The sequence below is a fragment of the Prionailurus viverrinus genome, chromosome C1 (genome assembly GCF_022837055.1).
Source record: "Prionailurus viverrinus isolate Anna chromosome C1, UM_Priviv_1.0, whole genome shotgun sequence".
NCBI lineage: Eukaryota > Metazoa > Chordata > Mammalia > Carnivora > Felidae > Prionailurus > Prionailurus viverrinus.
The window spans coordinates 38,300,497-38,328,055 of record NC_062568.1 but is presented as its reverse complement, the minus strand read 5'-3'; the positions used below and the strand labels follow the sequence as shown (position 1 = coordinate 38,328,055).

Genomic DNA, 27,559 nt, shown 5'->3' with positions numbered 1-27,559 from the left:
CTTCAAAATTGTCTCACATTTTTTTTCTGAACAATTAGTCTGAGGCTATTTAACATACTGGTTGATATTCCTATCCACTCAAAAGACTAGAAATTGGGGCGCCTGGGTGGCGCAGTCGGTTAAGCGTCTGACTTCAGCCAGGTCACGATCTCGCGGTCCGTGAGTTTGAGCCCCACGTCAGGCTCTGGGCTGATGGCTCAGAGCCTGGAGCCAGCTTCTGATTCTGTGTCTCCCTCTCTCTCTGCCCCTCCCCCGTTCATGCTCTGTCTCTCTCTGTCCCAAAAATAAAAAAAAATAAAAAAAAAAGACTAGAAATTTACTATATCATACCATTTTTTTTATAACAATGACCTTGAATCTTTAAAGGAAAGATTGCATGACACAATACACTGAAATTCTTCTGAACTTGAGGAAAATGTTAGCCAAGACACATATTAATTTTTCTTTTTCAATCAATCATTAAAGAGACAATCAGAAATTAGCTAGGTCCTGAGAATCTAGTGGTGAAAAGTAATAGACATGCTCTTTGCTCTCGTGCTGCTTACAATCTGGTGGGGGAGGCAGATATTAATAAAAATATCGTAAAAAGCAGAGGCCTAGGTAACAAGTGAGATAAGTGCTATAAGGAAGTGAAGCACGCTTCTGTGTGAGTACATTATGAAAAAGCCTGACCTCACCAGGTTTGCCTGAGGAAGTGACGCCAGAAGGGGAGACTTAAGCAATGAGTAGGCAATAATCTGGGCCCAGGGAAGGGGCAGTTAGGCTGCTGAGAGCAGCTGTGGGAGGGAGCTGCTCTGCTTCAAGGGACTGTGGGGGAACAAGCATCAGAAAAAAAGGATCAGAAAAGAGGCAGCAAGGCTGGGAGCTAAGAGTGAGGGGAGGAGCACCACTGGATAAGGCCAGAGAAGAAGCCAGGCCAGTCCTACAGACCCTTCCAGGCCTGCTGAGGATTGGCCTCCTTAGTTCAAGAGTAGTGGGAAATCATTGAATATTTCACACAGATTGCATAGAGCGAGATCTGACTTGCATTTTGCAAAGGTGACTCTGGCAGCACTGTGAGAAGTGGACAGGTGAGGGGTAGGAATGGTTGCAGAGAGGTCAGTTAGGACACAACTAGAGAAGTATAGTGAGATGCGTTGCTAACTTGAACTGGAGTCTTCACAGAAGAGATGGAAAGAAATAGACTCCTGTCATAAATTTTGTAGGCAGAATTTGGTAATGGATAGATGTGGGGGCTGAGGGATGACAAGGTGTTAAAATGACTCCTAAGTTTCTGACATGAGTAAATGAAAGGATGAGGTACCACTTACTAAGATGTAGAACTTTATAAGAGAAATTGGTGTGGGTGTTAGAATATGAATTCCTTGGACATGTTGAGTTTCACATAATTATAGTATTTCTGGTGAGCATGTAATCAAAACAAAAAAAAAAAAATGGAGAGTCCTGATGAACATTTTGTTCAACTTGGTTATCATGTTTCTTTAGTGACTGTTTCTTTGCTAGATTTAGTATTTGTCTTTCTAAAACAGAACAAACTTGGCAAACTTTTCTATAACATACTGATAATAGCTTAGGATCTGAGGCAGTCCAGTTAAAGACATCAGATTGAACATAAGCATTTGAATACCTTCCCTCCTTCACCCAGCTAAGAGAACAACAAAATTATCATTAACCAAACATAAATGTGCAAGGACAAAAGCAATGAAATGGAAGACAATAGCAATAAAACTTTAAAAACTAGGAAGCTAATAAACAAGTAGTAACTGAATTTGGATACTCAAGAAAGTAATAAATCCTCTTTTAGAGAGGCATTGTTAAGATGAAAAAAAGTTCTGTGTGTCTGGAACATAAAAGAGATTCAAATAAAGTGTGTTCCTCAAAGAAAAAAAGTGAAAAACCAAGAAACAGACTCTTAACTATAGAGAACAAATTGTGGTTATCAGAAGGGAGGTGGGTGGGGGGATGGGTGAAATAGGTAAAGGGCATTAAGGGCACACTTATCTTGATGAGCACTGAGCAATGTATTGAATTGTTGAATCACTGTATTGTACACCTGAAACTAGTATGACACTGTATGTTAATTATACTGGAGTTATAATAAAAAACAAACAAAAACAAAAAAAGAAAGCTGAATCTTAAACTTGATAACCAACCCAAGTCGGTTGGACCCAACATGCAGTCCTAAAAAACTGAAGCTTTTTTAGGTACCTTAGGAAGTGGGAGTGAGGGTGGGGTTACAAGGATGATTTGGTGGAAAGTCTTTTTGTTTTTTTAAAGAGAGAGAGGAGCTCTTGCCTGCAAGCAGGGAGGGCTGGGAAGCAGAGGGTAGAGGGGGAGGGGAAGGCGGGGGAAGGAAGGGGAGAGGAGGGGAGAGGGACAGAGGGACAGGAGCAGAGAGAGAGACTCTTAGTAGGCTCCATGCTCAGCTTAACTCAGCACTCAGTGCAGAGTCCCCCACATGGGGCTTGAACCCATTACCCTGGGATCATGACCTGAGCTGAAATCAAGAGTCTGATGCTCAACGGACTGAGCCACTCAGGCACAGTTGGTGGAAAGTCTTTGTAAGAAGCTGACAGAGCCTCAGTTCCCACCCCTATTCCCTGAAGGTAAAAGACGGCCTCTTCTTCATTCAGAATGAAACTGAAGTCTTGTTCTCCTGAAAAGAACAGAGGGGCTCTGGATTGGGGTGTTGGGGAGAGACGAGAGCTATTAAAGACTGGGTATTATATGTAGATCTATAAATTGTGTGTTGAAACTTCCTCAATCTTCTTTCTTCACGTGGCTCCTGTCGGCCTTCCTGTCAGAGGGCTGGAAGAATTCTCTGGTTAACCCTATTGCTGAAGAGAAAATCTACAGACCTGGACCCAGTATGTCAACCTATGTAGCAAACTCAGTGGAGAGTCTCCTTATGCATAAAGATTATCCTCTCTTCAATGTTCCATTCTGAAAATAACTACAGACAGCCAGTAATCACCAGATAATTGAGGAATGCCTATTAATGAAAGGTAGGGACGAAGACAAACAGAGGGAAGCAACTTGCAGGAAACAAACTTTGCCAATAGAAAACTTAGAAAATAAACAACCTTCTCCTCAGAGAGGTAAGAGAAGATACGAAACAGCGGGGTGATCTATAAAAAGAATATTCAGCAAGTTCAAAAGGAATTTAGATATTAAAAATATGACATTAAAAATGAGAAGTTCAATATAAGTGCTAAAAGATAAAATTGAGGCCATCTCCCAGGAAGTAGACTTAAAAAAAAAAAAAAGGACTACAGTATACAGATATAGGAGAGAAAAGATATGAATATTGGAGGACCAGTCCGGGATGCCTAATATCTAATAACAGGGCTATGAAAAGAAGGGATAAGAGGATAGGAAATCATCAAAAGAAAAAAAAGTAATGAATATATCCTACAATCTCAGTTTCTAGACTGAAGGGCCCACCAACTACCCAGAACAGAATAAGAGTTAAAAATGGATGCCCACCTGAGAATATCATAATAAAACTTCCAGCGATGTATTCTCAGCACCTATAAGTGCCTGGCACCTAGTAGGCACTCAATAAATTTGTACTGAAGAGTAAACAAAATATCCAAAACAAGAGGGACAAAGAAATGGAACCTCCAGTTTCCGGGGTGGGGCGGGGGGAGGAGTTTTAATATAACAAATCAAGCATCAGAATGTCATCTGTCTTCTCAATAGCAACACCCAAATCTAGAAGACAATGGAGAAAATGCTTTCAAAATTCAGAGGAAAAATAGATTTCTAAGCTCTGGAAAAGTATTAAATGTAGAATGAAGATATTTTCGGATATGCAAGATCTCAAAAATTTTACTTCTTTGTGCTTTTTCTCAGGAAGGTCCTGAGTTGTGTCCTTCACTAAACAAGGGAACAAACCAAGAAAGTGAAAGACATAGAGAGCAGGAAGTAGGATCTAAGACTAGAGAGAAGTGAAGAGAATCTCCCGTAAGAGGCTAAATGGGTATCAGTCTCCTAACTGGAACTAATGTTACAGAGCATCTGACCCAGATTGGAGCAACCAAGTCCGATTTCTTCCAGAAGACGAAATGATTAGAGTTTCTAGTTCATTTGAATATATTAAAAGGCGAATTAGATAATTGTGGGGGAGTTTGGATTTGTATTAAGTATAAAGAAAACAAAGCAAACAACAATAAAACACTCATGACAATAAGTCCAGAGAATATAGGAGGTTGTGTAGTAAAGGAAAAGTGGTCATGGTGGTGTACAGGTATCGTAGATATTTGCCTGTTCATAATAATGTGAATATTGAAAACTAGATGTAATGAGAATCACGGGAGGACTGCCTTAGTCTATTTGGGCTGCTATAACAAACTACCATAGACTGGGTGGTTTATAAACAATAAAAATATATTTCTCACAGTTCTAGAGGCTGGGAAGTCCCACATCAAGGCACTGGTAGATTCAGTGTTTGCTGAAAGCCAGCTTCCTGATTCAGAGACAGTGCCTTCCGGCGCTAACCTCACATGGCAGAAGAGGTGAGGGACCTCTCTGGGTCTTTTTATAACTGTGTTAATCCCATTCATGAGGGCTCCACCCTATGATCTAATCATCTCCTGAAGATCCCACCTTCAAATGTCATCACATTGGGGATTAGGTTTCATACAAGATATTTTGCAGGGGGGGGGGGGACACAATCATTCAGCAGACTATATTGAGAGAAGGGGCAGTGGGGGCAAGAGCTCATGTGGGAGTGGGAAATACGGAAGACAGAGCTGAATCCTCACCTTGTAGAGATGCCAATAGAGAATGCCTAAAATGAAAATAACAATCCAAGCACATGAGCAATATAGATGTAAATACCTTAAGAATCAGCTGTTGGAGGGGGTGGGAATGAAAGTAGTTGCTTCTAGGTTGTAAGAAATAGGGTAGTGAGGAATTAGGGACTGTTGTTTTCAAAGCAAACCTTGAAGAATTATTTGATTCTTTAAATTATGTGTTACTTCAGTAAAAATGTAAATTAAAAAAAAATCAGGCTCTGGAAGTATACCGCTTGAGTACAGATCCAATTCCTAGCATTTACTAATTGCGTGATGTTGGGTAAGTTATTTACTGGTTGCGTAAGTTATTTACTTGCTTTGCCCATCAGATTCTTCATGTGAAAAATGGGAAAAGCAATGGTACCTATTCTGTAAGATAGTTGAATAGAGTATATGAAGTAAATAAAACCTATAAAGCTTTAGCACCATGCCTGGTCTACATTCTGGGATTTTGGGGCTTCCTTTTGCTTTGTTTCTGCCAATGTTCATATTCTCTTCACTCAGTCTTTCCCAGGATTCTCAAATTACTATCACATTTCAGATCAGACCCGTTTCTCAGACATTAGGCCCAATTCATTAGGCTTAGAATTCTGAGTGCTTTTTAATACATTGAAAGACAATACCAATAACATCTTATTAAGTCTCAAAAAAGCATATATAGCATGATACCATCCCATGTGTATGAGGAATTCTTCCAAAATTTATTTGGAAATATATAGACCAGGAATTACGAGTAATCCTCACTTGCTTCTTTATGGTCTTTTTTTCTTTTTTTCTTTTTTTTTTTTTTTTTTAGTATAATAGATATACAGTACTCTATGAAATGCAAAAATACTTATTTTAAAAACAACTGTTTTGTCATAAATTTACAATTTAATCATTTATTCCTAGAGTGACTCTGTAAGAGCCAATGTATTTCCACATTCCTGGTGGCACCTCACTGCCTCTGCCCAGCAAAGCAACATTCGCAGCCTGTTTGGAACATAAATTATACCAATTTGCCAATAAAGAAATTGAGGTTCACTGGTGTGTCTGAAAGCCACAACCAGAAAGGGGCAAGTTAAGACCTAATTTCAAATTTTTTCATTCTAAGCTTAATGTTCTTTCTACCATATGAACTGAGGGCCTAAGCACTCTGGTCTCAAATTTATGATATGGTGGTGTGGAGTAGATGATCTTTGAATTCTTACAACCCTAACAGTGCATGAATTACTTAGGTATGTGACAAGAGTAGGCCCATGACATTAACAACATTTATTTCTTCCACAAGGGGACTATGGCTTTCATGAAACCCCAAAGGCTGTAGGATCATGAAGTCCAAGTTCCTTGCATGCAATTTTCACTCCCTGTCTTACTCATAAATACTAAGGCACAAAATAGCTTTGGGTTTTATTTTCACTTTTGCAATCACTTGGGAATCTCATGGAAGCTGAGCAAGAGATCTGGGAACTCATAATGCATTTCCCAAGAAGCTGCAAAGGTTGTGAAATTCACAGGGCTCTAATCTCCCCAAGAGAATGGGAGCTGAGTGGACAAGACAGCTCATTTCCAGTAATGTTCCTGGGTAATTCTCTGGAAATAATGGAGAGGGCATGGTAGTTACAGCCTAGTTGTAGGCTCCCAGTTAAGGCTTATATCCAGTGGGACACCCACAGGATTTTCTTCGCCTTCTGTCCCAGACATACGCTCAGCAAGCTGCACTTAGCCACCAGGAAAGACCATAAATGCTACAGCCTAGCCCACTCCCCTGCCAGAGCTCAGAAGACACAAAAACCAAGTTGTTGCCAGTGACAGAGTTTCAAACTGGATACAAATCAAAGAAACAGAGTGGGATTGCCTTTTGCTCAGCTCTTGGCTAAACTGTGTGCAATTAACTGTGTGATCCACTTTTTCAGTCATTCCACTCTACTTGCTGACCCCTCACAGCAATTAGTCAGAGGTCTTCTTCAGGCTGAGTGATTGTAGGCCTTGGTAAATTATGCCTCTGTGAGAGATAACCTTTAGTCTATGCTTAAAGGCCTAGGATCAACTCTTGAGAATACTCTTTTGAAAAACAAATCGCTGTGAAACTGTTCTGAGAGCTGATTGTATTAAAGAAAATACTAAACACCCTTCATAAGCACCCATAAGCAACATGTGAAGACTGTCTAATGCATCGATTAGAAGTTACTGGCCTTTGAGCATGCAGATATTTAATGAGCCATTAAATAAAGTTAATTGTTTTGACACTGCAGACTCAAAAAATCCATCCTGACATTTGTTTTCCCAAACATTCTTAAGGGAGATTTAAAACTGGGAGAGGGGCGACGGTGGTGATTATATTTCAGGGACTACTCTGAGCTTTTACTCAGTCTTGCCTTTTAGTGTCCCTTCTCAGCAGGACTCTGTCTCAACCTACCACATGTGCGGAGCTTTCTCCCTCTCCCCATTAAAATGTCATCCTGTAACCAATATGATGAAATCAGTCAAAATGGTGTGTAAAGACCGGTTGAGTTTATAGTGTTCCCTCTTGCAGGGTTATATTCATTTTAGTAGCTCTTAGGACAAATGAGAGTCTGGAGTCAGGGTTTACTTTGGAGGAGGGAGCAGTATGGAAGCTAAGTAGTATGGATTCCGTCACTTAGCTCCCAAGGGCAATGTCTGAGCATTCATTGATAAGGCCCAAGGGGTGGTATAATCCACATTAAATTAACTGTTTGGAACTTGCTCAGAGTATATTGGCTTCTGCTCTGGACTGGTAACTAGAAAACAATGCATTTAGTTTTCATGACCTTTGCTAATGGGAGCCTGTGAAATATCCAGGGGATTACAACTCTGAGAACCCTAACAGGAAATGTTTACAAAGTTTCGGACACGTACAAGCTTCCCCAGAAGGGCTTCGAATTTACAGAGTTTGCTGAGATGTCAGTTCCGATGGAAGGGCTTCTGAGGCCAGTAAGAAAGTCGCTGTGCGAATGAGCAAGGCCAGAACGCTGCCTGGCCTGTGTGTCTCGTCTTCCTGGTGTTGTTCTCAACTTGTTTCATAGGCAGTCAGTTGTCTCATTTTTCACATGTCTCCTGATCGTTAGTTCTGATAATACAGGTGAAGCTCTAAGAAAATGATTGTTCGTAGTGAGGCAACCGAGTCTTAGTGTAAGTTAGTGTGTGTATTATATAATTTGGAGTTAATTTCAGTCTGTGACATGAATAAGTCTTTTTACCAAACCAACAAAATATTAAAGTGTTTTAGTGAGTATTACCATCCAGTGCAAAAGTTGTTCTAGTGAAAATGATATTTTGGGTGAAAAATGAAAAGGCAGTAATTTATTCTACAGATATGCCCCCAAATATGTCGAAATGACCTATGTCTCATCTTATACATTGCAGCATTGTTTGTAATATCAAAAGATTGGAAATCATTCAAATGTCCATTGGATTAATCAAACAAATTATAATATACCCATCAATGGAATATCATGAAGACCTATAAAAAAATGAGCAAGTTGGGGCGCCTGGGTGGCGCAGTCGGTTAAGCGTCCGACTTCAGCCAGGTCACGATCTCGCGGTCCGTGAGTTCGAGCCCCGCGTCGGGCTCTGGGCTGATGGCTCAGAGCCTGGAGCCTGTTTCCGATTCTGTGTCTCCCTCTCTCTCTGCCCCTCCCCCATTCATGCTCTGTCTCTCTCTGTCCCCAAAATAAATAAAAATGTTGAAAAAAAAATTAAAAAAAAATGAGCAAGTTGTATACCATTATGGAAAGATCACTAAGATGTATTAATAAAGATTAAAAAAAAAAAACCCAAGGCACAGATATTGTAAAATAGGGACAGAGGGAAAGAATATGTTTACATATTTGCTTATAAAGGCAGAGACTGACTATGAGATGATCTACAAGAAAATGGTAACTTTGGTGGTAGAGGGAACAGGAGAACAGAGTACAGAGATAGGAAAGGGAAAACTCCTGAGACACACTTAAGTACCTTTAGAATTATTTGGGGCACCTGGGTGGCCCCATCATTTAAGTGTCTGATTTCAGCTCAGGTTACAATCTTCTGGTTCATGGGTTCAAGCCCTGCATGGGGTTCTGTGCTGACAGCTCAGAGCATGGAGCCTGCTTCCGATTCTGTGTGTGTGTGTCTCTCTCTGTCCCTCCCCTGCTGGCACTCTGTCTCTCTCTCTCTCTCTCTCTCTTTAAGGAAATGGATGGACATTAAAAAAAAAAAAGAATTATTAATCATGTGAATGCATATTCTTCCCAAAAATAAATTGTATTATTTTTTTATTTAAAAGGTAAATGAAGAAATAAAGAAAAAATTAATTTATTTAAAAGGTAAATAAAGGTAAATAATTTGCAGGGTGTTGAGTTTATGCATAGGAAATGATAGGCCCATCAATGGCATGAGAAGAAAGCCAAGAAATAGAAAATTTTTAATTTTCACAATTTTGGAAATTTCAAAAATTTCCACAATTACCTTTTAGAAATTTTAAACAATTACTGTGTGATGAACATATCTGGCCACTTAAGATCAGTTGAATCTGTAAGTGTCAAATGGGAAAATAATGACAAGTTGTATTGTTTAACCAGGACTGTATTTCTTCATACTGTGTCTTAGCAGACCCTTTATCAGAAAATCATATTCATTTTGGTGAATATAGTGACTGACCTGACAACATCCATTCAACTCCATCTTTCATCGTATTGTTGAGTTGCCAGTGACTGGCCAAGGTTAATTTAGGCCAGTAACAGAATCCCATCTCCCTTACTGATGTTTGTTTGTTTGTTTTTTAAAGTTTATTTATTTTGAGAGAGACAGAGACAGTGCAAGTGGGAGAGGGGCAGAGAGAGAGGGAGAGAGAGAATCCCAACCAGGCTCCACGCCGCCAGTGCAGAGCCCAACGCAGGGCTCGAAGTCACAAAACAGTGAGATCAGGACCTGAGCCAAAACCGAGAGTCTGACGCTCAACTGACTGAGCCACCCAGGCGCCCCTCCCTTACTAATGTTTAATTGGTTCAGGGATGAACAACCTGTACCAATCGAAAAAGGTCTTCATATGTATAGGTTTTCTATTTCTGTTCTAATTTATAGTTAGTTTGTGTTTTCATAGCAATTATATTATTTGTGGTTTTCTTCATACATGTTTTCAGTTACCACGGAACTTAGAGAATGGTATTTGTAATGAGATTCCTTGGTGGCCAAGAGGTTAAGGCAAAAGGAATTGGACTCCTTTTCTAAAATACTTCCTCTAGGAGAAGGCAGAGTGGGCAGATCCCGCAGCAACTCTGTACAGCTCTCCAGTGTCTGCCTGACAGTGATCCCGTCTCCCCGGGACAGCATTGGATACTGATTCTATTCCAGAGGTCGGCACAGTTTTTCTGTAACAGGTCAGATTGTAAACATTTTGGGCTCTAAGGACCATGTGATTTCTGTCACAACTACTCAACTCTGTCCTCGTGGCCAGAAGCAGTCATCGGCAACAACAGCAAACACACGTGGTTGGCACCTTTCCAGTAAGTTTGGGGCCATAATTTGCTGACCCTTCTTCAATTCTAATTTTGTTTTTAAAATTCAGTCTCTAAGCAGATTACTCCATTTTGGGGATGATATCCAGAATAGGTCCTATTTATATAAAGCAGTTTGTATCTGTGGTGTGATAACCTGGCCATGTATTTAGGGTGGTGGAGACCCAAACTTTGGATTCAGGGAAACTTGGTTGAAATTTCAGTTCTGCTCTGCAGTAGGGGTGGAGCCTGAAGCCTCCCTCCTATCTTCATTTTCCCATCTGTGGGATGTGGATAAGAGTCCTACTTTAGAGAAGTGTTGCAATGATTAAGTGACAGCATATGTTAAGTGCCTGAACCAAAGAAATTGCCCCCAAAATAGAATTTTTTTTTCTCCAAGCCCACAGTAGTATCCTCCCCTCCACACATATAAGAATTGGGCAACACCCCAAATTCATCCACATGTATTTGTAAACCCTCTTTTCTATGGCTAACCTTACAGATTTGAAATTAGTTCTAATTAGCTTCAATTTTAGATGATGCTGTTTTAAAAAAAACCAAAAAACAAAAAACCTGTCCTCGATTTCTGGGAATATATTTCATTTAGTTCTTGAAACCTCTTGTGTGTTAACGACAGCCAACTACAGTATGTCATCAAAGCATTTAAAAAAAAGTCTTAATTCTAATAGCTCTCAAGGAAGTAAAGGAAAGCTGCGGAATATCTATCAGATTTTAAAAGGCCACTAATCAAAAGAGATCTTGCAGAAAGAGTAACAAACTTAGACTCTATTTAATGTTTGCTGCGATCATAACTATGCTTTTTAGAATTGGTTGTATGTAAAATCTCTTAGGCAATTAATTCACTTTTAGTACCAGAAGTAGTGGATTGTGAAAACAATACTACTTGAAATTATTCCCGTTTGGAAAATTAATTAAAAATATGCATAGATACATGAGGCACTAGTGATAGGAAGTACTTTCATAGCAGGAGAGCAATTCTGTGTTTACTTATTTGTATAAACATACTTGGAGACTACAAAATTGAGTGTACTTAGCATATACTTTTTTCGATGGGGCATATTTAAGTCCTCCCATATTTAGAAAATAAAAAAAGAAGTTTATTTTCACTAGGAAAGTCATTAGAACCAATGCTAATACGGCTATTGAACATCTGTAAAGTAATAATATCTTCAAGAAAATAACATAAAAGCAATGCAATTTTAGAAAAGAAAAAGTTCCCCAATAGATGAGAGAGATTATTGTTTTAAGCATGGGAATTAAGAATGGTCTGTAATGGTCAAGGAGATCTGGCCTTAAATCCTGGAGTCAGAACTGTTCAATATGTGACTCGTTGCATTTGTTTCTTGGTTCGTTTGTTCATTTGTTCATTCATTCATTCACCAAATATACGCTTATTAAAAAATTACCAGGGTGCCTGGGTGGCTTGGCCAGTTAAGCATCTTACTTCGACTCAGGTCATGATCTTGTGGTTCTTGAGTTTGAGCCCCTCATCAGACTGTGCTCACAGCTCAGAGCCTGGAGCCTGCTTCATATACTCTGTCTCCCTCTCTCTCTGCCCCTTGCCCACTCGTGATCTGTCTCTCTCTCTCTCTCGCTCTCTCTCAAAAATAAATAAATGTTAAAAAGTTTTTTTAAAAATTACCATTTATGAAGCATTGTGCTAGGAACATAATTTGTTTCAGAGAAAATGCCTTAATAGTTGATTACAATATGCTTTGTAATTGTTACTACAGAAATATGTACCAATAGCTGAGATAGCAGTGCAGAGGGAAAGAATCACTCCAGAGAGGCCAGAGTGTGGGGAGAGAGGTGGTCATAGAGGCTTCATAGATAATGCAAACAGCATTTGAGCTAGCTTTGCGTAAGGATGAAAACCCCTGAAATTCTAAACAGAATGAAAAACATGACCAAAATAAAAAAGGAATAAAAGTCCACTTTGCATTTGAGTATAGTTGTGTGTAGTTTGATATGACTGGAACATGGCTTCACGGCGGTAGGTGGGGAGTTTCACTCTACGCTATGAATCTTGGTCCTTCACCCAGTTGGCCAGTGACCTCTTGGCCACCATATTAGTTTTCCTCTTTAAGTCTATGTTTTGAATGGCTGAAAACCCAGGTGTATTAGTGAGGTGCTTTCAGGTTTCAAGGAGCACAGCACAAGGCATGTTTCTGATCCTGGATGATTGGAATTTATTACAAAGGTACAAAAAGAAATTAGGAGGCAAGAAAATGGAGCCATTTTAATGGAACAATCAGGCCTCAGGAAGAAGCAGAGAATTGTTCATCAGTCCCTAGGATCACAGAGCAATTCTAATGTCCCAAAAGCAATACTGGGGTTGTTGCCATATAGATGGGAATTCCTCTTGCACAAGATACCCTTCCATTCACTTGATTCAGCTTCTTTCTTCTCTGTTTCTTCCTCCTGCTGTTATTACTGCCCTCTGGCTAGTTTATTTATCTCATGAATTTTATTTACTCATTGCCTCTATTAGCTCATGGAGTTGGCTTAGTCTCTGCTTAGTTTTCTGGTTCCTATTTCACCTTGCTTGGAGCATCTCTCTGTGTGCTTTTGTGCAGAAAACAGTTAATAAAAGGCCCCGGGACTGCTGTTCTTAGAAAGACCTGCTTGCAAGGCTGGCCCTTGACTAGCATCTGAGAACTTAGGTTTCAGGAGGGTTCTGACCATTTGCTAAATGTCTAAGAGTAGCTCAAGCTGCCTCAACTGTTTGTGCAAACAGTAATGGCTTATGCTAAATACATACTTTCCTTCTGGCAGTCAGGAATTTGGCATGGACCAGGAAAAGGACACCCATGTAACCAATCCTCAAAAAAACCTTGGGTGCTGAGTCTGTAATAAGCTTCCCTGGTAGAGAGCATTTCATACCTGTTGTCACAGTTTGTCACTGGAGGAAATAAGTTCCTCTTGTGTGACTCCACTGAAGATTCTTGGAAGCTTGTACTTGATTTCCTCCACACTTTGCCTTATGTACTTTTTCCCTTTGCTCATTTTGCTCTGCATCCTGTTACTTTTTTGGCCATTAAGTCTGACTGTACGCTGAGCCCTGTGAATCCTTCTAGCAAATTATTGAACCTGGGGGTGACCTTGTGAACCCCTGACACAACTTTGCTTTCAGACTCCTAAAGAAAGCATATCTTACACTCCACTACCCAGTCCTTATTATAGTCTAATCTCCAGCTATCTCCACATCCCCATCTCCTATCACTCCCCCAGCTCCTTTTCTAGTTACGCCAGATTCCTTACTTCAAACATTCCAAACATGCTCCTGCTTTATAAGGCCTTTGAAGTCACGGTTCTCTTGGCCTGTGCCTTTTCCCCTAGAACTTCGTGCCTGTTCCTCACCTCATTCGTGTCCCTGCTCACATGTCAGGGACACGAATCCCTTCCTATCCACATGCCTTAACTATATATCCCCTTGCCTACACCAATTATTCATAGCACAAAATCAGTATTTTACAATATACTGTTTATTGCCTATCTTTCCCAACTAGAGTTTATTAACTGAAGGAAGGCAGGGACTTTGCTTTGTTTACTACCCTATTCTTAGTAGCTAGAACAGTGCTTGGCTTATAGAAAGGACACAATGTATACTATGTTTGCAGAAGGAATTAGTTAATAAATCATACATCTCTGTTGGGCATATATCTCATACCAGGCCACATTACATGCCTTTAGGTCAAGCATGTGGTAGAGACTGCTGATCACCCATCAGTATCTACTCTCTCCTTATTTTGTAGTAATAGAACTCCGGAGTTTTGGCCAGTCACACGGCCACCAGTACATTTCCCAATCTCCTGTGTTGATAAGTATGGCTATGTGACTAAGTGCAGGCCAATGGGATATAAGAGGAAGATGGATGTGTAACTTCCATAAAATATCCTTAAATAGAGTGGGTTCTATTTTTCCTCCCCCTCTCCCTTCCTGTTGGGTGGAATTGGTTGTGACAATTATATCATGATCATGAGGCAACCTTAAAAATGGGAGGTACTGTTGCTCAATGGAGCAACAGATAGAAGGGGCCAATACCAATCCTGAAGAACCTACCTCTGGACTTTGACAAGAGCCAGAAATAAACTTCTATCTTGTTTAAACCCAGCCATGTGGGATTTTGTCTCACTGGAACGTGGTTCTAATCCTAACTAATATAAGCACTAATTTCCAGTCCAACTTTTTACAGCCAGGTGGTGGAGTTACACAGTACAAAGTATGAAACCATATGAATTATTCCATTTGTTTGTTTATTTATTTCTAAAGTTTGTTTGTTTGTTTGTTTAGAGAGGGAGAGAGCAAGTGTGGGAGAAGGGCAGAGAGACAGGGAGAGAGAATCCCAAGCAGGATCCCTGCAGTCAGCGCAGAGCATGACACAGGGCTCAATCTCACCAACCGTGAGATCATAACCTAAGCTGAAATCAAGAGTTGGACACTTAACCGACTGAGCCACCCAAGCACCCCTATTTAAAGGAAGCTGTGGGCATAACAGGAAGGCTGGCAAGCAGAATGTTATCCTGTGGGAAATGTCAGCTATGGAAAAACATTATAATAATGCTCCCCAATGAGTCACACTTTCCTGTATCCACATGCATTTTTGCAGTATGATGTTGCCACCCTTTCCATCAAGATGCAGAGGCTATCTCTCCACTCCCTTGAATCTGGGTGGGCCTTGAGACTGTCCTTGACCAACAGACGGTGACAAAAGAAACGCTGTGTGAGTTCCAGAGTCTTAGCCGTAAGAGACCTTGTGTGGTTGCTGGCGAGGCCGTCAGAAGTCACTCTCAGACGGCCATCCTACAGAATCATAAAAATAAAGCAGTTGCTGTTTTAAGCCACTAAGTTTTGTCAAGATTTGTTATGCAGCAACAGGTACCTGAAAACTAATCTAAATGAATATCTGTTTCTTGCTGCATGAAGATCCTAAGACAAGTTATAAGTGAAAAGCATTTATATTAGTTGAGTTTGGTAACTTTTAAAGAAAAATATAAAATCTTCAGCTTACACACTTTAGTGTTAAAAAATGACGAACACAAGTTTTAGTTAACAATTAAATGCTAAAAAGAAGTAGCACAGGATAGTAGAAAGAATGTTAGGTGAGACATTGGTAGAACTGGGTTACGGTCCTCCTACCATTAAGTAATTTTGCGACCTTAAAACTGTTGCCTAGCCTTTTGGTGTCTCATTTTCCTCAGGTGTAATAGCGGACCACCTTACTGCTCACTCATTCATTCCAGAATCACTGATTACCTCTAACTTTTGGGAGTGACTACCATGAAGAGTGAGATGAAAGGAGATTTTGACTTTCTACTTCTACATTTGTGTGTAGAACTGATTTGATTTAAAAATAAAAACATGGGGGCACCTGGGTGGCTTAGTTGTTGAGTGTCTTGAGTCTTGATTTCGATTCAGGTCATAATCTCAGGGTCAGGGAATGGAGCCCTGCATCGCACTCTGTGCCAAGTGTGGAGTCTGCTTAAGATTCTCTCTCTCCCTCTGCCCCTTTCCCCTGCTCACTCTAATATAAAAAACTAATCAAAAAAATCAATCAATAATAAACACATTGATTAGTTTATAATCCTCAAAGATCATAAAGATGTTGTTATGGGCTGAATTATGTCTGCACCCAAACTGATATGTTGAAGTCCTAATTCCCAGTACTTCAAAATGTGCCGGTTTTTAAAAAAATTTATTTAGTTATTTTGAGAGAAAGAGAGACAGAGAGACAGAGCGGCAGAGAGAAAGGGAGATAAGAGAATCCAAGCAGGCTCCACACTGTCAGCACAGGGACCAGTGCAGGGCTCCGGTTCACCAACCGTGAGATCATGACCTGAGCTGAAATCAAGAGCTGGACACTTAAACAACTAAGCCACCCAGGTGCCCCCAAAATGTGCCTGTTTTTAAACACAGAGCCTTTAAAGAGGTGATTAAGTTAAAATGAGGCTGTTGGGGTGAGTTCTAATGTAGTCTGACTGGTGTCTTTATAAGGAGAGGACATTTGGGTGCATAAAGAGACACCAGGGATCCCTTCCCACAAACGAAAGATCACGTGAAGACACAGTGAGAAGGTGGCCATGTGTAAGCCAAGGAGAGAAACCTCAGAAGCAACCAATCCTGCTGGCACCTTGACTTTAGAATGATACACTGTGATAAGGCAAATTTCTGTTGTTCAAACCACCTAGGACTGTAGTATTTTGCTGGGGTGGGCCCAACAAACTAATACAGATATTTCCTGTTCAAAAAGAACTAGTATCTTCAATGGGCACAGGGTCCCTATTCCGAGGTGCTCATGTTCAAATAGGAGAAACATTAACGTTTCATACAATGCAGTAGGATAAATGCTATGGTGGAACCATGTAAAGAGTATTATGGGAGTCCAGAGGAGGGGAACCTAACTGGCTATGGAGAGGGAGACGATGGTAGCTCCAGCAGGGAGAGTTTAGAAAACCTAACCTATGGGTGAGATGCCATCTTCGTGTTGAGGGAAGAGTAGGGGATAATAACCATCCTAATTACTGGCCTCTCTGCTGACCCTCTGTGTTTGGTTGTCATATGGAACATTGGTCCTGTATAAACATTTGAAGGATCAGTAAAATCTCAACAAACACACAGACACAAAATGGAAAATGGGAATACTGATGTAGTATTGTCAATGTTGTTTTACTTAAAAAAAAAAAAAAAAAAGACATGCAATCTACCATTCTCACTGTATCGAAGGCATTTTAACATAAAAAATAGAAAGGACGTTATCTCATAATAAAAAAACAATCCTTTAAATTAAACGCATTTAGCTTTAAATTACTTCCACAGGCTTTAGCTTTTGCACTGCACACAAATTAGTAGTCTTAGACCAGCATTTCATGGCCAATAGGGTTTCAATGCCACTTTTATCAGTCAGCTTACGAGCACAATATTTGATTTCTTTGTATGGCAAAAACTCCTGGTTTCTCCCTGCCTATATTTTCCTTCTTCCATAAAAATAGATGGATGGTTACTAGATACATGGCTACTCAGCTAGACTACATCTTTATCCTCTTTTCAAAACTAGATATGATTATGTGGCTAAGTTTTAGCTAATGGGATGTAAGCTGAAGTAATGTGTTATTTCTGGGTCATCTCGATCTTAAAAGATAAGCCACTTGCCTTAGAATTCCTCTTTGCCTTTTCCATAGGTGGGAGCACTGAATGTGCCCACAACCTAACTTTGACCATAGGGATGAAGAGATTACCTCAGGGAACAGTGAAGCAATAATAAATGGAAGGAGGGTGGATCCTGGAGTGACTCTATGGAGTAGAGACTCCCTGCCAAGCAGAACTGCTCACCTTACTGTAACATGAGAAGGACGTGAACTTCCATGTTATTTACACTCCGCATGTAGATGTAGATATACTTTTTGGCGTTTCATTTTGGGGACAGCTTGGTCTTTTCCCTAATAAGCAAGTCCTGCTTTCTCTTGCTTTTACCATGATTATTTGCCTTCCAACTTCCCCTTCAGAAGTTTCACGCCACTCTTATGGCTCCTGCCCACAGAGGATATGTGAACAGCTAGGTTACCAGAGAAAGACCCTGACATAATACTCTCCTATCTAGGTGTGGAATTCCCCCAATGGAGAGGGCCAGTGACCTTCTTAGTTCTCTTGAGTAGTTTTTCCAGTTAAGTCTCCACCTTGTTCCCTTTGACCTACTTAGATGGCAGTTAAGGGAACCATTCCCGGGGTGGACTGGCTTACCAATCAATGAACCCAGCTCATCCTCAGGACTTTCCACTATGTCTATATCACTTCTCTTTTCTATCTACCGAACACTGCCTCTTTTACTTTCTGGAGAACTACATAACACACATTCTCTTTCAAATCATTGACATTTGCAGCAAAGAGTTATTGAACAATTACTTCATAAGGTATAACAGAAAATGATGAAATAGGGAAAGTACCTGACTTTTCAGTCTGCTTGGAAAAAATGGACTAAAAGGCAATTATAAATTAAAGTGAAAAGTTGTAGAATTCAAATCAATATAGTATGGCATGGGAATACTTGAAGAAGCACCCAGCCCAGTGTTTGTGGGAGGGAGTGGTCAACAGTTTAGGTGCAGAGAAAGGTGAAGTAAATGTATACACTGGCTGTATAAAACTATATGCCTGTTAAGAATAATACCTAATTTTAAAACTTCAAATAACAGAAAGTAAAAAGTGAAAGTTCTTCCCACACACACTGGTTTTAATACCCACTGTGAGTTGTTAATATTTGTTTGATGTGTCCTTCCCGATAAATAGATGTGAAAACAGATATACCGATATATACCTATGTAGGGTTTTATTTTTCAAAAATCTAATCATAATATACATATTATTATGCAGCCTCATTTTTTCCCCCACATAATCTTCTTTATCATGTGCATATATTTACCTCATTTTAAAAATAGTTCAGACTTCCCTACTAATGATTCACTAACTTATTGTTAATAAATCTTTTTTTTTGACATACAGGTTGTTTTCCATTTTTTTCCCTTGTCATAATAGTATTTCAAGGAACATTTTATCCATTGAACTTAGAGACAACTATCAAGAGAAAAAAACTACAATCTGAAGATCCTATACCTGCCCAAAAAATCATATGCATAAGAGGAAAAAAAATTTTTTTTGTAAAGTATCAGAAATTTACCTTCTGCTTTTCTTTCTGGGGAATTTACTTGAGGACTCATTCTAGCAAAATCAAAATCAAAGTAAAACTGTATCTCAGGGGTATTTGAAGTGTATAAAAACATGAATGAGTAATCAACCCGGTACAATTTAAAAGACCAGAATAGAGAATCAGAGCATGATTCCTGAATGAGGAACTTAAATATTATACATTTTTATTAATGTTTATTTATTTTTGAGAGAGAGAGAGACAGAGGGTGAGCAGTGGAGGGATAGAGAGAGATGGAGACACTGAATCTGAAGCAGGCTCCAGGCTCTGAGCTATCAGCACAGAGCCGGATGCGGGGCTCAAACCCACGAACTGTGAGATCATGACCTGAGCCAAAGTCGGACGCTTAACTGACTGAGGCACCCAGGCGCCCCTGGGAACTTAAATATTATAAAGAAATTGATATTTCCCAAATTAAAATTTAGGCTTATTTGATTCCAAAAAAATCCTGAGAGGGGTCTGTTTTTGAATCATGACAGTATTTTCTAGAAAAATAAGTAAGAATGGTTAAAGAATGTCTGTAACAGAGAGGCTGGAGGCTGGTATTTGCCTTATCTGATCCTGAAGAATTATGAACATACAATTGTTAAAGCATTTTAAGTATTGAGAATTAGTAACTTAGAAATGATAACCTGGAACTAGAACTTATAAAATATAGAAAGATATTTTAAAGAAATCACAAACTCAAGGATAAGGAATTGGTTCTTTAATAATGTGGAGAAGAAGAAACTTTTTATTTATTTATTTATTTATTTATTTATTTTTTAATTTTTTTTTTCAACGTTTATTTATTTTTGGGACAGAGAGAGACAGAGCATGAACGGGGGAGGGGCAGAGAGAGAGGGAGACACAGAATGGGAAACAGGCTCCAGGCTCTGAGCCATCAGCCCAGAGCCCGACGCGGGGCTCGAACTCACAGACCGCAAGATCGTGACCTGGCTGAAGTCGGACGCTTAACCGACTGCGCCACCCAGGCGCCCCAAGAAGAAACATTTAAAGACTATTTTATTAGAACTTTGCATCACAGCATACATACAGATAGATTAAAGAGTTAAAATTCGACCATAAGAAATTGGGGAAGGTATAGAAGAAAGTTTGTATCATCCCTTCTTGAGGAAGGACTCCCTCAAGTAAAAGCTCAATGGAAGAAACCATAGGAAAAGATAATAGATTTGACCATATGAAAATAAACAGTTACTGTAGTACAAAAAAATTGAGATAGAAGGAAAAGGCAAATCACAAACCAGGAAAGATCTGTAAAACATGTACTGTAAACAAAACAGGGTTACTATCACTTGTCAAAACTCCAACACTGGCAATTCAGTAGGTCTCAGTCTAGTCTGTGCCCAAACCTTCACAGATGGACATATCTGAAGAAAAAAATACAAAACTACGTGCGGTGGTCTAACTCTAAATTTACTGTGAATTGCCTTCAAGTAAGAAATCGGTCCTGTTGTAAAATCGTAATACATTTCCCTAGTTCACTCACTGTCCCACATTCCCTGACGATGATTTCATATCCTCGTCCACACTTCAAACTTCCAGCGTCTCCTCCCCATCTTCACTCTAAATGGATGATCTGGCTTATTTCACTCAAAAAAGTAGTAGCAACCGGAAGAGGATTTCCATACGCTCACACCACCACGACATTCCACCCACTAGCATCTCCCCTAGTGCTAGAATCTTCCATGCTCCCATCAACCCTTTCACAGGGCCCCTCGCTCCCACCCCTTCTTACCTACTCAAGCACAAGAAGGTGTCTCCAGAAATTCCATCTACTGAATCATTCTCTTCAGCCCACAGTCATGATATTATTTTTCATATATTAAAAAAAAAATCTCTTTTGTTCCATTTTTCTTAAGTTATTGGCCCCTTTCTCTCCTCTGCTCTGCAGTAATCCCCCTCAAAAGAGTTAGGCATCCTTGTTTTACCATTTCCAATTCCTTGACTTCCATTCTCTCTCGACTGGATCCATTCAAGCTTTCACCAGCTCCAGCTTGTCAAGGTCAGCCATGACTTTCCTTTTTGCTGATCAACCCTCAGTTTTAGCTCACCTCATCTATCAGCTGCATTTGACACAACAATCACCACCTCTTCATGGAAACATTTGGTTCACCTGGCATCCGGGACACCGCTCTCCTTGCGGTGTTCTTCCTTCTCACAGTTTTTCATGTCTAACGTGGCCCTCTGGATCCCCCCAACTGTTCCACATCCCCCCAACTGTTCCACTTGGTAGTCTTCCCCTTTTCGGTGAGTTGACGGCTTTCTTTCCAGTTGCTCAGACCAAAAGTTTGGAAGTCATATTTGATGCATCTCATTTTCTCAAACTCCGCTTACAACCAGAGAGTAAGCCTGTTGGCTCTATCTTCAAAATAGACCTAAATTCTTATCACATCTTACCAAGGTCACTGTTTCCATCCTGGGTGCAAGCCACAACATATCTCAAATGGATTTATACAATAATCTCTTAACTGTCTTTCCTGCTTCCACCCTTGCTCCTTTTATTTCTCTATAGTCAGAGTGATCCTGTTAAGTCTGATTAGCATGTGGGTCATTGCTCAAAACATTCCAACAGATTCCTGTCTCAGGGTCAAAGTCCAAGTCCTCCTATATGATATGTCCCCTTCCCATTCATCTTTTACACATTCTCCTTGCTCACTCTGCTTCAGTCACAGCACCCTGCTTACTGTTGCTGGAAAAAGCCAGGCAGCCTGAGCCTTTTCGATGGCTTCCTCTTCTTTTTATCTTTACTCAAATGTCACCTTTCCTGCCACTCTCACCAGTCATTCCTGCTCAATTCCCTCCCTTGCTTCATTTTCCAACTTAGCATTCATCACCCTCTAACATACTATATAACTTGATTTAGTCTATTGTTTCTGTCTACTCCCATTAGAATGAATGTAAGTTCCATGAAGTCAGAGATTTTTGTATTAATTTTTTTTTTAACTGATGCAGTCCCAGTGCTGGCACATAGTAGTTGTTCAATAAAGGTTTGTTGAATAAGTTAATAAACTATGTTTGATGAATATACAAAGGGCAAATGGGGGTATAAATCTCTTCAAAATTCCTAAAATGTCAATTGACAATACATGTCAGAAGTCTTCACTATACATTCAGTAATTTCATTTCTGGAAATTTATCTCAGTGCAGGACTGCTCAAGCTAGAGTAAAGGAAATAGTGTTCCAGAGTATTAATATGTATGTGGAAAATAAGGAAAATATTTTGGAAAAAAGATCCTTTTTACCTGCTGTGGTTTAGCATACAGTGATGCCTGAGTCCCACCTTTAGGGATCCTGATTTAATTGTTTTGGACTGGATGTCCCCCTTGTCATGATAATGATTATTACTGAGATCCATTAATTCATTAGGGGCTGTAGTGCTACTCTTGTTCACATTTCTGGGCCTATATTTTTTTCATATACAAAAAGAAGGGGTTAGAGTACATTATCTACATGTAAGCATTCTTCCAACCCAGACACTCCATGTCCACATGGAAAATACTCTTAATTAGGGGTGTGTATGGAAGCATTGGCTGTTTCTTCCAGGTTACTTATTGACATACATGCCTGCTTGCATGCGTGTGAAAGGAGAGAATGTGCGTGAGCTTTTTAATGCTCTATAGGTTGATTTTTTAAAAAAAAAATACTTATTTTTGAGAGTGCGAGAGAGGGAGGGGCAGAGAATCTGAAGCAGGCTCCGTGCTGTCAGCCCAAAGCCCGACGTGGGGCTTGAGCCCACGAATTGTGAGATCATGACCTGTACTGAAGTTGGATGTTCAACTGACTGAGCCACCCAGGCACCCCATATAATGCTCTAAAATAAGAAGAGCATGCAGCTCTCCATCTTGGGGTTGTGAGTTCAAGCCCCACATTGGGTGCAGAGATTACTTAAATAAATAAAAAAGAAAAAAGATTAAATGGTATAATGTTCTGCAATAAGAAAAGGTATTTATTTTTATTATCGGCAAACCAAGAGAATAAACATTCCATGAAGAGTCATCGAGCCCTCTACCCTAACACGTTCAGGCAGGATGTTATGCGAAACTGTTACATGCTCCTTGTAAGGCCAACTAGAGTATGTTAAGGAATGCGATTCTGAAACCAGGAGAGTTGATTTTGAAAATTACCCTGGATTTATTTATTTTTACATATGTGTTAGTCTATGGGGGCTGCTTTAACAGAATACCATTGACTGGGTGGTTTCTAAAAAACAAATTTATTTCTCGCAGCTTTGGAGACTGGGGAGTCAAAGACCGAGGCACTGGCAGATTTGGTGTATGGTAAGGGCCTGCCTGTCTTTTTGCTGCATCCTCCCAATGGCATAAGGGCTGAAGGAACTTGCTGGGGTCTCTTTTATAAGGGCATCAATCCCATTCATGAGGGCTCTACCTTCTTACCTAATCATCTCTCAGTGCATGCAAGTGACTCTTTTTGAGGCATCTAGACACACAGTATGAAAAAGAATTCTGATTCAACAGAGACCTTCTCATGTTCTTTGTATGTGTGATTTGTAGCATTTCCTACAATGTTCCTATAAGTCTGAGGATTATGATACATACTCCAGTTAGAAAAATCTCCCAATAAAGAAATGTTTTATGAATTCTGAGTTCAGTTCCCAGTAATATTTTGTTTTCTCAGCTGCATAAACAATAAATTCAGGCGGTTATTTAGATGTGTGGTGCACTTGAAAGACACTTTTTAGAACACAGAAACCAAAGTTGTTCATGCTATCATTAAAAAGATAATCTAGCTCAGTTGAATTAACCTACTTAGGGATGCATTTCTTCCCAAGAGGAGCTACAAAGTTATTCCTCACAAGGGGACTTCACTGCCCCCACTGCAATCAGACATTAGGGATTAAGTAATGTGTAATTTCACTTATCACTATGAACTACAAAGCCTTCAAAAAAAATCCAATTACCCACTTAGATAACCAAAGAAATGCACTTTTAAGGGCAGATAACCTGTTTTACAGATAAAACTATTTCATGGAACAGTTTTAAATCGTAGCTCCATAACTTACTATAAAATGACTTCCTGTGTATTATTAAATATATTAATATATTAATAACTTCTTGTATATTAATTATTAAATAATATATTAATAAGTATAAAGTGCTTATAAGTATAAAATGCCTGGCCCATAGCAAATGCTCAGTGTGTTAGCATTACATATTGAAAATATTACTAAACATTACTTATGAGTCTTTTGGTTAAATCTTTTTAAGAAGAGTAAGAAAACACCATTTCTTGCTGATCTTGCCAATTATATTACAAAGTAGATCACCTCTGTAATATGAGAACACTGTAGTTCTTGTTAATTTTTTGTTAGTTTCACCACAGAAGATGTCTAATTTCAAATACTACTGGTCAGCTATTTTCCTTGGCCAGCTATTTTGATGTTGTAATAGTTTTGAATGGATGCATAATGCAACGAAAGTGAAAATGATTTTTGTGATCCCAGAAAGCAAAACACGTTAGTGAGCATGGGTGTGGGTGGTGGCAAAATTTACAGGAAAACCTTTATCACTGAGGACCCAGATAACCAGAACCTTATGTACAGGATTCTGATGGATATCCTTCTGTATTGTACTGGATCTCACTAAACAATATCTTCTTTACACGGAATGGTGGTCTTGAGGTTCTGGCCATTAGCCTCTGTCTCATAAGTTTATGTTTGGTCTCTGCAAATGAGGAGGGCCTGAGGAACAATAGTCTTAAAAGGAAAATCATGAAGTAATCTTGTGAAAGTAGTGAAGAATCAGCGGTATAATCATTATGACCTAACTGACTCGTCCTCAGTGACAAAGGATCTTTGTTTATTTCATTGAATTGTACATTAGGAAAGATTATCTGCGTTGGCAACTGTTGTTTTTCTAGACAGCCCCTTTCTCTTTTTGTTAACCACCACTCTTGAGGAGTGATTGGGCTTCGTTGAAACCAACTGGCCTGGATTGAAGAGTTCCAGCACTGACCACACCATCTTGTTTCTCAGATGTCTTTAATTTTAGCGAATGAAAAAGCACTTGGTTGCCACTTCCTTTCTGAGAACAGCTGAGTTAGTCAGGGAAGGAAGTAGATGTTTGGGCTGAGTTCTCTCCAGTGGGGTAAGGGCGGGGCTGGGCTGAGGAGCATCAGCTTCTGCTTTTGTGGGGCTTGGTTTCCTAACTGGTTCCTCTTTATCAGTGTCAATAAAATTAGTCTGAGCAGCTCTACTTAATCCCCTTTCTGGGAACAAATGACTGAGACTGCAAGGAGTGGCTAATTTGCTTTGTCCAAACTCTCGGCTACATGGTGCCCAACATTCTTAATTGGTTTCCTATCTATTGTTAATCCTTGAAACATCTTGTCCACCTTTTTTTTTTTTTTTTAAAAAGGTCTTATTTAAATATTACTTCTGTGAGAACGTTTTTGCCTGTGTTGAAGAACATACCTTTGAGTAAAATCTAAATGAAGCACAAGTCCCGCTAGATTAATCTTGGTGGAATCAGAGCTTCTGATCTGAAGTGATGGTAGTCTTTGGGAGCCCTGAGGATGGATGTGGTTCTGCCATTACATGTTTCATCATTTGTTTTATTTGATGTTGAAATCATACCTATGAGATTATTTCACACCACTTTCTAGCATTACACCCGTGCTTTGGCTCTCCTGGCCTTATTTGTCCATGTGATGGGAGCTTCTGCTTCCTTAAGAATGTCTTGTTTCTCCTATTAATCTGATCATTCTGAAACTCTTCTCGGGCTGTAATATATCTATGCCACTTCCTCGCAGATGTTTGGGAAGTGGGAGTTGATCTAAAAATATTAAGAATCAAGGAAAAATTAAGGCTTCTGCCCTGCAAATTCTGACTCTTCTCAACATTTCTGTCACCATCACAAATAGTTAAGGAGATGATTCTTTAAAGCCCTACAGATGCATTGTACTACTAAAATGTTTAATTCTACCGCTGTAATTTAAGTCTAAACATTACCTTTAAGCTGGAGGGCTCTGGAGTCAAGATTGCTTAGATTCAAAACTGAGTCTGGCCATTCTCTAGCTATGTGGTCTCTGGTGAGTTTCATCATCTGTAAATTGGGGATAAAAGTGAGCAGTCACCACATAGGATTGATGGAAGGATTAAGCAATCACAGTTTAAGCTACTCTTGTTCTCCTCTTCTTTTATTATTTTTTTCATGTTTGTTTATTTTTGAGATAGCAGGTGAGTGCACGGGTGTGTGCTTGCGGAGGGGTAGAGAGACAGGGAGACTGAGGATCGAAAGCCAGTTCTGCAGGGACAGCAGAGAGCCTGATTGTGGGACTTGAACTCACAAACCTGTGAGATTATGACCTGTGCGAAAGTGGGATGTTTAACTGACTGGGCCACTCAGGCGCCCCTTCTCTTCTTTAATAATAAAAAATAAGTGGGGGAAATAGTATTGAGTATCTACTATTTACTAGGCACTGGTTAGACTATTTGTGATCCTACGTAATTCCCTGAGGCCAGCTTCATCTTTCAGATTTTAAATTATGACTAGAAAGCTTAATCAATTTTCCCAAAGGTCACACAGTTAAGGAGTTGGAGCCCAGGTTTGTTTCTAAAGCACATGCCTCTCCACTATGTGGGGCAAAGAGGTAAAGAAAACTTTATTCATTTTTTTTCCAGGTTATAATATCTCAGGGTTTCTAACTGCTGTTACAGGATTTTTTGGATGTATAAAAACAAATGCATAACTTGATAGGACATGAAAAGGCAGAGGAAACTTAAATGCACGTTACTAAGAAGCCAATCTGAAAGGGTCACACACTATATGTTGCCAACCATATGACATTCTGGAAAAGCCAAGACTGGGGAGACAGTAAAAAGATCAGTGGTTGCTGGGGGAGAGGGAGGGATGAGTAAGTGACACACAGATTCTGAGGGCAGTGAAACTACACCGTATGATGCTGTCATGGTGACTACAAGTTATCACAGATTTGTCCAAACCCATAAAACATAAAACACCAAGAGTGGGCCCTAAGGTTAACTATAAACTTTGGGGGATAGTGATGTGTTAATGTAGGTTCATCAACTATCACAAATGTACCACTCCACTGGGGAACATGAAAATGGGAGAGGACAAGCATGCATGGGAGTAGGGGATATATGTGAAATCTCTATACTCTCCTTTAAATTTTGCTGTGAATCTAAAACTTCCCTAAAAGTAAGCCCATTAAAAAAAAAAAAAAAGCATAGAGAAGAAAAGCAAAGTGACAAAGGGGTGACATGTACGAGGGGAAGGGAAAAATAAGAAACTTGCAAAGGAATTTAACTACTTATCTGCCTACTATTACAGTGCCAAGGTGCCAAGGTGCCAAGACCAGGTCAGATGACTGGTGTTCAAGTCTTGCTTGCTCACAAGTTGCTGGGTGACTTTCAACAAAATATCTCACCCTTCCGGACCTCAATTTACATATGCTTAAAAAGAGGCGGTCGAATTAATCTTCAGTTCCCTTCTGGTACTAAAATTCCAGCATTGTGGCTAAAGACCCATCCCTGCCTATTTTGGTTTTTTTTTTTTTTCCTTCCACCCAACTAGTTACCCAGGCCT

The 27,559-nt window shown here is 39.7% G+C and overlaps 1 long non-coding RNA gene across 2 annotated transcripts in view; it reads right to left on the bottom strand.

The window, feature by feature from the left end:
• The window catches only part of LOC125172551 (uncharacterized), a 38,004-nt gene that overhangs the window by 10,267 nt on the left and 178 nt on the right, over positions 1-27,559 (bottom strand). The window contains exons 2-3 of one of the 2 annotated variants that reach the window (XR_007154748.1): positions 25,963-26,056; positions 14,736-15,100 (exon numbers count right to left, since the gene is read on the bottom strand). This is a non-coding gene — a long non-coding RNA (uncharacterized LOC125172551). Of the gene's footprint in view, positions 1-14,735; positions 15,101-25,962; positions 26,057-27,559 lie in introns of those variants that run through there. The other variant, XR_007154749.1, reaches the window with a different exon arrangement.